Consider the following 9738-nt stretch of genomic DNA (forward strand, 5'->3'; position numbering starts at 1 on the left):
TTCGAACGACTTCTTAACTTGTTCGAGGACACCTCGACGATCCCGAGAGCCGTGGTAGCAAGCCGCGGACTCTTTTTAAAAATTCTGCAAAACGCGATAATGAAAGAGAGATAGGCGGCTGGGTGAATATTGGCCGGAGAGGAAGACGTATTAGCGATCGGCTGAGCCGAGACGAGAAAATAAATAAATAAGCGAGCGAGAGAACGAGCGGACGTCGATGCGGATGATGGAAGTTGAAGCGGATGTGACCACGTCGTACCCACAGCACGCGGCACGCTCGACTAACCACGGATATATCGATTCGTCGTGATCGATAACGCGCACACCTCGTCCCGCAAAATCGTGTTGCGAATCGGCGGACGTTGATCTTCTTCTTCGCGCTCTTATTTAGCGTCGGCGTTATCGCGGGCGTGTTTCTCGCGCGACCGAAATTCCGGTCGGTTCTCCATCTCGAGAAGAAGGGAGAGCAGAGAGACCCAGACGGACTTTCACGATTATCGCGACATGAGACAATCGATGGTGGGAACTCTATTTAAGACTACTGATCAATCAGCCGAGAATTCCGCGTTGACGGTGACATGATTGTAAACGGCAAAATGATCAACTATTAGGCGAGAAAATGCTCGTTTCCGAAGAACTTCCGCACTAGTGCAGGTTATTGCAAGAAGAGTTAGAATGAAAGAAGGTATATCTAAGTAAGAAAATTTCCAGGAAAGACTGGTTTCTAGCCAGAAACCGGTTAGTTTTTACTGGCTAAGATTTATTACAATATTATTCAACTTATAAAGATTGCATCGCTCATGACTGGAGGATATTTTCATCACATAGCATAAGGAGATAGAAATAAGAAAGAAGTTTTGAACGATTTGTCGAAATTTTCTTCAAGCAACATGTCATATAAAATGTAACGTGAAAATTTGAGTATAACTTTTCGTAAATTCGTTGCCGATGGGATAAATTTTTAGTCGGATAACGAGGTATCCTGAGACAAAGGTAATTACCAATATCGACGACACGCGCCCCTGAAACCGGTTCGTTCCACACTCGCGATGCATTCGTTTCAGGCCGCGTCGCGCCGACGGTGTTTCGTGATAACGAGGCGATTTTTCGTGGCGCGAACCACGGCTGCCACGGTGAGAACGGAGGACTATTCGGCGGTTTTTAGCGAGGGCAGATTAAGAAGAGGGATCGTCCGTGAAGAGGGACGAACGCGAACGGCCGGTGTTCGCGAGGTGTGCGCGGGAGAAGAAGCCGCAGATCCGCCGAGCGTGCTCGTAAACCGCTAAATCGAATGGCCGGAGGCGAATCGTAAAGCCTTGCGGCCCGCGCGGTAGCGAGAGATTAAATATAACTTTTTACGATGGGAACCGCGGGAGACCCAAGGAAGCGGGAGCATTCATAGACGATCGGCGTCCCGTGTCCGCCAGAATCGACAGCACTTTTAAGGGGCCGCCATACTTGAAAGCTTCGCCGACGAAATATTAACCCTTTTCTGCAAAGTTTACGTCGCATCGGTGTTGCACAGATTTACTGCACTGAAAAAAGAGATCGGGCAAAACGAACCAAGTCTCTGAGCTGAGCAAATTTGGTTGCATCAACTGCAACTGAGACGAGTAAAAATTAAGTCTGTTCAACAATCTGATGTAGGAATTTGAACTAAAAAAATTAAAATCAGAAACAACTGAAATGTATGCAGTAAAAAATAAATGTTAATTAACATTTTTACGTGTCTTAAAAAGTCCACTCTGAGCTTTGTATAAAAATAACTCATTCGTGATGTGTTACTTATCGATGAATTATGAATATTAATTGATACCCACCGATTTTTTCTTACATTCATGCTTGTTATTTTGAATTAAAGCTCAATTTGTAAAAATAATATAAATAATAAAAAATACTGTAATTGAGTTGATTAACTCAACTTGATTCTATTGTTCCGATCGATTTTTTTTTAATAGTGTGCTTTTACATATTGAGTATATGAGGAAAATGATAAAAAATTGTAAAATTGACAGCTCGAGCTGTCGGTTGATGTAAATGTTTACTTGAAACACGGAAGTTCTGCAGTAGCATTCGAATATCTCTTGTCGGTCGGGAAATCAATACAGTAATCTCGCTCTGTCAAGATTTAGATAACGTGGTCTCAATGATTCTCATGTTTATTCGCAAACATGAGGATTCGTCGATATCCTCATTCAGTTTCGAATACCGAACTGAAATATACCGTCCGCAAAAATCGACGCGTGGCAAAAAAAGGAGAAAAAGTTCTCCGGAAAAAATGGCATTTCAAAGTTGCACCCTGGCTAAAAGGGACGGGAATGGACCGGCGCTCCTTATTTATGGTCGGCGATTATGATTCTCGTGACCGTCGGAGAAGGGGGAGAACGACGCCGATAAAGTGTGCGCGTCTCCTGGTCCGCACAAAGTCTCGACGGGATTCTCGAGAATCCTCTCGGGGATCCCAGGTGCCGCTTACCGCCAGGAGGGCAACGTATTTATAAAGGACGTATTTAAGTCAGGACGGGAAGAGAGAGAGAGAGAGAGAGCGCTAGCTGTGCGCACACGGCACGCGGACGACGATATACCTCGGCTGGCAAGGAAGATAGATAAAACGATAAGCTGGCTTTATTAGCTATACGGCCGGACGTAAATAATTTTATCGCGATAACGAGCGCGATTCTCTCGACGGCGTGTTGTAGCTAGACTCACCTACCGTAGTCCAGGACAAATCTACGATCCTGCAAATGCCCGGAACGGTATTACACTCGTCTCTGCGAATACGTTAGCGTAAAATAAACCGTTTAACACGCTAAACACCGCGTCACTCGTGTCTGAGTTTCTACCGGGGAAGGAGAAAAGGACATTACTCATTTGCGTGACGATTTTACTTGCTCTGATATTGAAGATTACTTTATCTTAAAAAAAAAAAAGTATATATATATATACACTCAGATATGATTAGAAGATACATTTTTAACTTCAATTTTTTGGCGGCTCTTCCGACTAGGAATTTATCGCATGATCTTTAACAGGCAGGTCTAAGTGTATGTATAAGTGATTTGGACATTATAACTTTACAAAAGTCTTTCTTATTCAATTCCTACCATATCAAACTTTTAACTGAGATATCGTTTTCCTCACAGTTCTCGTCTCCAATCAGTTACATGAATCTATAGGTTTCTTCTTCCATATATACTGAGGGAAAAATTACCTTAAATCAACAAATATTTCTTTGTTGGGTGCCTTCAACATATTTATTTAAATCTAAATTCTCTTTATTTAAATCAAATATTGTTTACTTAAATCAGGTAAACAGTATTTGATTTAAATAAATATGTTGAAGGCACCCAACAAAGAAATATTTGTTTAAATCTAAATTCTCTTTATTTAAATCAAATATTGTTTACTTAAATCAGGTAAACAGTATTTGATTTAAATAAAGAAAATTTAGATTTAAGTAAAAATATATTAATGGCAACCATCAAAAAAATATTTATTGATTTTAAGATAATTTTTCCTTCAGTGTATATTGAGGAAAAGGTTTTAAAATTTATTTGCGGGATACAGAGGTTACTTCATAGCAATAAACTTTATTTCACAGAAATAAACCAAATTCCACGAATAAATTTTCCAATATTTTTTTCTCAATGTATACTAAGCAGAAAATACTTAGAAATTTATTTGTGCGATACAAAATTTACTTCTGTGAAATAGAAAATTCTGTGTGAAATTATTTCTGTGAAATAAATCTTATTTCACAAAGTAAATTTTATTTCACCGAAATAATCTTTATATCCCACAAATAAATGTTCAAATATTTTTTAGCGTTTTCTATATAAATTCAACGTGGCAGTCACGTGCGAAAATGTAGCTGGGTAGTACGATCGTGTCGATGGAATAGTTGAAAAACCGGGGAAATTATCCGATAGAGTTTGTAACTCTCGCTCGATCCCGTTCTACGACCCGGTGAATCCCCGTCCCGCGTTCGCGGGCTCTTAACGATGATTAATCCGACCGGAGGTCGCGCGTTACGTCGCCGAACACGCCGCTATTTTGACGTACGGCATATATCTCGGGGTAGAGAGAGAGACGACGGGGGTGGCTTGTGAAGCGCTGTTCGCGCGGCAATTTACTCGAAATGTCGGCCAGAAGAATCTCCCCTCGGTGCTTTTATTCGTATGCGCGCGGTGGCACGCGGCGAGCGAGCAAGCATGCAGCTTGCAAAGCGGCGGTCGCAGCTGCAACGCGCGAGCGAGCTTTCTTCTTCGCTTTGGACACGCGTCGTATTTCGGGATGGAAATAGCGCGCACGGGCGCGCACGTAACCTTCGGATTCTCGTGCAGCAGCCCGTAAATTCCAAAGTAACCAAACGATTATGCCGCGCCAGTAATCCCGATGGCATTCGGGATCTGATACATACACATGTACACAGCGCGCGCGCGCACACACGCACACAGGTGAATCGCGTGACTTAATATGTTACACGTTTCGAACGCTTGATCAACTCGGAAAACTTTCTCACTGTGAGAAATTCACACGTGATTCTTGCAATCCGTCGTCACATACATCCGTCATCATATACAAACATGTATGCGCCCAGATTTAAGAAGGATTAGGAGGTATGTACAATTAAATGCTAAAATTTACCTTGAAATGTGCCTTGGTATTCCAAAAAGCTCCGGAAATGTGTTGTAACTCATTTCAGCTGTTGTCTATTGACATATTAGCGCCAGTGCGTAACGGCGGCGTACTAAACTAGTAATTACATAAGTCACTCCTAAAATCTGCCACTTAAAAGCGGTGATATTATACCTACACGGGCCATACCACTTTCTCCTCTATCTTTTTCTCAATACACGTGCATTTCTCATTTTTTTACGTAATATTGTAAAACAGAATTAATTTAAAAAAATATATAAAAATTGAAAACAACTGCAGACGTAAAAAAATGTATACAAACGGACGATAAGACCCAAATTGCCGCAGGCCTAATTGACCCAAAACTTCGACTCGAGGGATCCTAGCGAATTTTCAATTAGCCTAACCGTTTTTAAATCTGTGACGAACACGCGGAACTGCTCCTACGTGAGAATCGTTATCGATGGCGGTTTCTTTTGAATCTTCCTTTGCGCGCAAGTCGACAATGGTAATCACGTAGCAAAGTCGTCGAGGTCCTTAAGGTAATAATCGTAGGATATCTTCCTCCCGCGCGGTCGTAAAGACACTTCCCGCCGTGGAAGTGCTGGCGGTCGCTGCGAAAGGACTCGCAGCGCGATTCGCAACACGTTGCGACCGTACGTAATACGCGCGGCCATCACCGGATGCGATCGGTCCGGAAGCGATGCGCCTTTCCACCGTGCGTGCGCGTGTTCGGCGTGCGTTATTCGGCAACGGTCGGGCAACGAAGGTCTTTCGCTTAATCCTCATCTTAATCCTACTACTGCCGTTTTTATACATGCGCGAGTTTTTATACATTTGTCGAAGGGACATCAGGAACGGGAATATATCTGGAAGGATCCTCTGTATTTAGTTGGCCATAGTTATGCAAAAATGATCTAATCCACAGAACGATAGTTCTTGAATTCTTGTTATCAATAAGTAGCAGTCCATATTCTTTCTCCATAAAATAAAAAAGTTTCAAGCTTTGGATAAGCGTCTAAAATCAATCAAGAAACAGTTTTTATACTAGTTGCGCCATTTTTTTATTGCGTTTTTTAAAGGGTTAACCTTGCGAATGAATATCCTCAAAGAGAAGAAAGTCGACCATACTTGATTTCTTGAACGATTGCGAAGAACCTCGGTGCTATTTATATTTTTTTAAATTGTGTATCAAATTTTTATCTTTTTTCCGAAACGTACTCCCCACATAGTTTGGATCATTCTCGCATAACTACTCGCCTGCATAAGCTCGTTATCAATTGCACAACAGAATAATTTATTCTCTTTACAGAAATACTGTAAAACTTCACTGAAGAAAAAGTTGACTCGATTCTATGTAGCAAGCAAACCAAATTTTTATTTTGATTTAATATTCTTGATTGAAAATATTTAATATTTTTGCTAAATTTATTCATATCTAAGACTTTGACGCTTATAATGAGCTTATAATAAATTTATAGATATATAAATGCTTATAATAAATTTATAGATATATAAACCTATAAAATGCTTGAAACAAATAACATTTCCTCGAATGCAATACGTATTTTTCTGTGTGTGCTAATTTTGAGTAAAACATTACAATCACAATATGTTAAAACATCTCACTTATTTTAAAATAGCATCGGGACACACACACATAAAATTCCCTAATGTCATTATGACAGTCAATGTATTAACGGTACACACGGTACATCCTGTCGTAGATAGAAGCTATTGGCTTTTTTGCTTCACTTCCGTCGCGCGCTTTGTTTACATTCTCAGCCAAATTGAGGAGAGAAAGATAGTGGGACGTAAATGCCGACCCAAAATATTCGCGTTAGTATTAATTTTGATAACTTCAGTCGAACGACATCCGTACAAAGTGTTTGTGTCTAACGCAACTTAACTTTCTGAGCCATACATTTTATTTCTCCGTGAGATTTCTTCAATTTTGGTATATGAGATTTTGAGGATATGGAATCTTGGGGTCGCTGATTACGAATTTGAAGTTAAAAAATTATAATTTTAAGTGGCGAATCCAGTAAATGGAAAATCGTTTGGCCACCGGAGTAAGTTGACAAAATCGATTATTTCTACTATCCTTTAACAGATTTCAGAATCACGCAAGCAGAGATTTCAAAGCCATCTTTGACATGTTTAAAAATCTTATTATTTAAAAAAATGTTAAAATTAACATTTTATTAAATATTACATTATTAATTTTATTTTTTACTGTGTAGTGTTTCGATGTGTCGATTCCTAAAGCTTGATCTACAATATGCTCTTTGTGTTCTGTTTCTTGTCTTCTATCTTTTTCTGGCTTAAAGCTTAAGGTTTGAGTCAGAAAGAGATAAGAGAAAGAAGCAGGAAACAAAGAGCATATTGTAGATCAGGCTTAATAGTTAGTTAAAGTGCTTTTCATCTGGGAAAAAATGTTTTCTCTTTTACTTCTACTCGTTTATAATAATTTAACAATTAAATGTTCAAATTATTTTTTACCTCTTTTAGTTCCTCACATTTATGTGTGAGAAAATGTACAATAATAACATAATTAACAGCGTGTTTGCCGATAAAAAGTTAGTTAAAATCACTAAAAGTAAAGAAAAGATAGATAAGACGTCAATTATGACTTAAAGGGTTAATTTGCAATTTCGGTGTCTCGCGTCATAGCGCGGCTCGTACGCAATCACGAGTGTACGCGTGTACACATAATCTCGCTCGCGCGTGTTATTAAATTCAGACGTTAAAAATTGCATGATTAAAAGTGCGAGGAAAACGCAAGAGGGACGACTGAACCGCAGTAATTTTCCCTTCGATAATACATTACCGAGACGACACGATAATAATTAACACGGGAGAAATCACCATCCATTTCTTTCTATCTATCTATTTATCTATCTTTCACCGGTCTCGTACCGCCCAACGAAAATTAATTTCACGCTAAGATCGCGTCAACGAACGACGACTACCGCGGGGCTTTTCATTAATAGGGCCGCCCGTGAGATTAACGTATAATTACAGGTGTCGGGCTAATTAACCGACGTTGTCACGACCGCGCGCTTTTTATGCCGGGCGCGTCGGCCGGCCGGTCGTCCTCGTCGTTGTCGATGTTCGTCGATGTCCGCCGGTCGTCTAATGGCAAACGAGTAACAGTATTTTTCTTGCGCAGTGCAACCCCGCGGCATCCGCGTGAGGAGGAAAACAGTTACGCGGCTGCTCACCTATGGCGAACGCCCAACAGGACGCATCGCGAGTGATAATGGCGACGGGGAAGCAGCGGACGTGGCGTGCATCCAGCGAAATGCGCCAACCTCGACGGCTTTTCTTCTCTGGTGAGTCTCTCGCTGTTTTCACTGTTCTTTACATGCGTTTGCCACGCTAGATCTCGCGGAACAGACGAATTGCGATTACAAATGTCACGTCATACGTATAATATATACAGGATCCCAGACTCTTCTCCGCAATTTTTGTAGGAACGGATGAAAATATTTATACTCGACGATTTAAACGGAAAATTCATTGAAATTCGTGTGATTTAGTTGTCACTCTGTTTTTTCTAGAGTGAAATTCTACTCTAAGAAATTTAGAGAATATTTTTCACAATTTGTGAAGTTTCCTTGAATCTTTTTTTTTTCTGAATGAAGTTTATATGCGTAGAGAATATTGTAGTAAAAATTATAATATAATTTCGGTACTCCCTAGGAATAAACTGATACACTATGATGGAAATTTATAATCATTTCTTTACTATGTTTTATTATAATTTTCGTAATAGAGTGCCAGTTTGCTTTCGGCCTATTAAAATTGTGTTGTAATCTTTACTATAATATATTCTCTCCGTGCATTAATTTTTATCATAAAAGACGTCCATATGCTGCAAAGAATGTGTAGTTATACACAAACAATGTGTTATTCACTGTTATCGTAAAAGCCGCCGATACATTGCAAACAAGGACGTTGTGTCCATATGGATGAGATTTTCGTGCGCAGTATGATCTTATCAAATCTATTTCCTTATCTGCTGCTAGATATTTAATTCCAAAGTACATATTAGGAAACGATTATTTTTCAGTTTTCCTTTTTGATGTTCAAAGGTCGAATGAATAGAGTAGCACACAAGTCAGTCATCATAAAGTTTGTATCTCACGAAATAAATGAAGAAGTATATTCTTCTCTATAGTATAGATTGCTTGTATCGTGTTTTAGTTAAATATACGAAGTGGCTTATAACAGAAACATCACATGTAGTATTTACGAGCACCTTTTTTCAAAATTAGACACGGTGAGTAAATTTTTTCTTGTCTTTATTTTTATTGATCTACTGGTTTTGGAATTTCTAGTCGCAATCCCACTTTAGTTGTGAGAATTGTTATAGATTTAGCTGATTTTTCCTATACATTTAGTCAACAATTACTGTAATAATTTATAAAATATGGTCTCATTTTATTCCAAATGATCTTTAGGATTGAGTTAAATTAAGTGGGATTAGTTGTCACGCATTACGAGTCACGTAGCTATGACGTGACTTACGCAAGAGTATGGAAGCATACGCAGTAATGTATTATGTTATACATGTCACAACATTGAGTCTACGTATAAGGTCCTACAGCGCGCGCTGTGATATGTATGATATTACATTTGTAGTTCGCAATTCTGCTGTTCAAAACTCACGTCTTACTCGAAATTGAAATCTAAACATCTCACTTCAGATAAATTTCAATAACAATTATTAATATTGGACTAAGATAAAATGTCAACATACTCTAAACAGTTCTATACTAAAATTATTTATGGAAAAATGATTAACATTACACACATACAAAAGGATATTTTTGCTCGGGAAATACGTTTCTGAACACAGGTTTTTCTTCGTTGAAAATTATATAAAATATGCAAGTAACTTATCTTTATTTAACGCAAGTAACTTGTCTTCATTGAATTGTACTTATTTGGAGATTAATTATTATTTATGTCAAAAATAAAAAAATGTTGCAAACAGGAATATCCTTTTCTCTGTGCTTATAAATAAAGATAAGCTTATTTCGTATCGCAAACGTACTTCTGACTCGCTTAAAATTTGTGGCGTGAATTTTCGAA

At 38.9% G+C, this 9738-nt stretch overlaps 1 long non-coding RNA gene across 1 annotated transcript in view; it reads left to right on the forward strand.

The window, feature by feature from the left end:
• Positions 1 to 8246, forward strand: part of LOC116840524 — a 90350-nt gene extending 82104 nt beyond the window's left edge. Inside the window, exon 5 of the long non-coding RNA XR_004377372.1 lies at positions 7811 to 8246. This is a non-coding gene — a long non-coding RNA (uncharacterized LOC116840524). The remainder of the gene's footprint in view (positions 1 to 7810) is intronic.
• The last annotated feature ends 1492 nt before the right edge of the window (positions 8247 to 9738 follow it).

Source organism: Odontomachus brunneus, unplaced genomic scaffold, assembly GCF_010583005.1.
Source record: "Odontomachus brunneus isolate Ranch 3 - 2012 unplaced genomic scaffold, Obru_v1 Obru_scaffold_010, whole genome shotgun sequence".
Taxonomy (NCBI): domain Eukaryota; kingdom Metazoa; phylum Arthropoda; class Insecta; order Hymenoptera; family Formicidae; genus Odontomachus; species Odontomachus brunneus.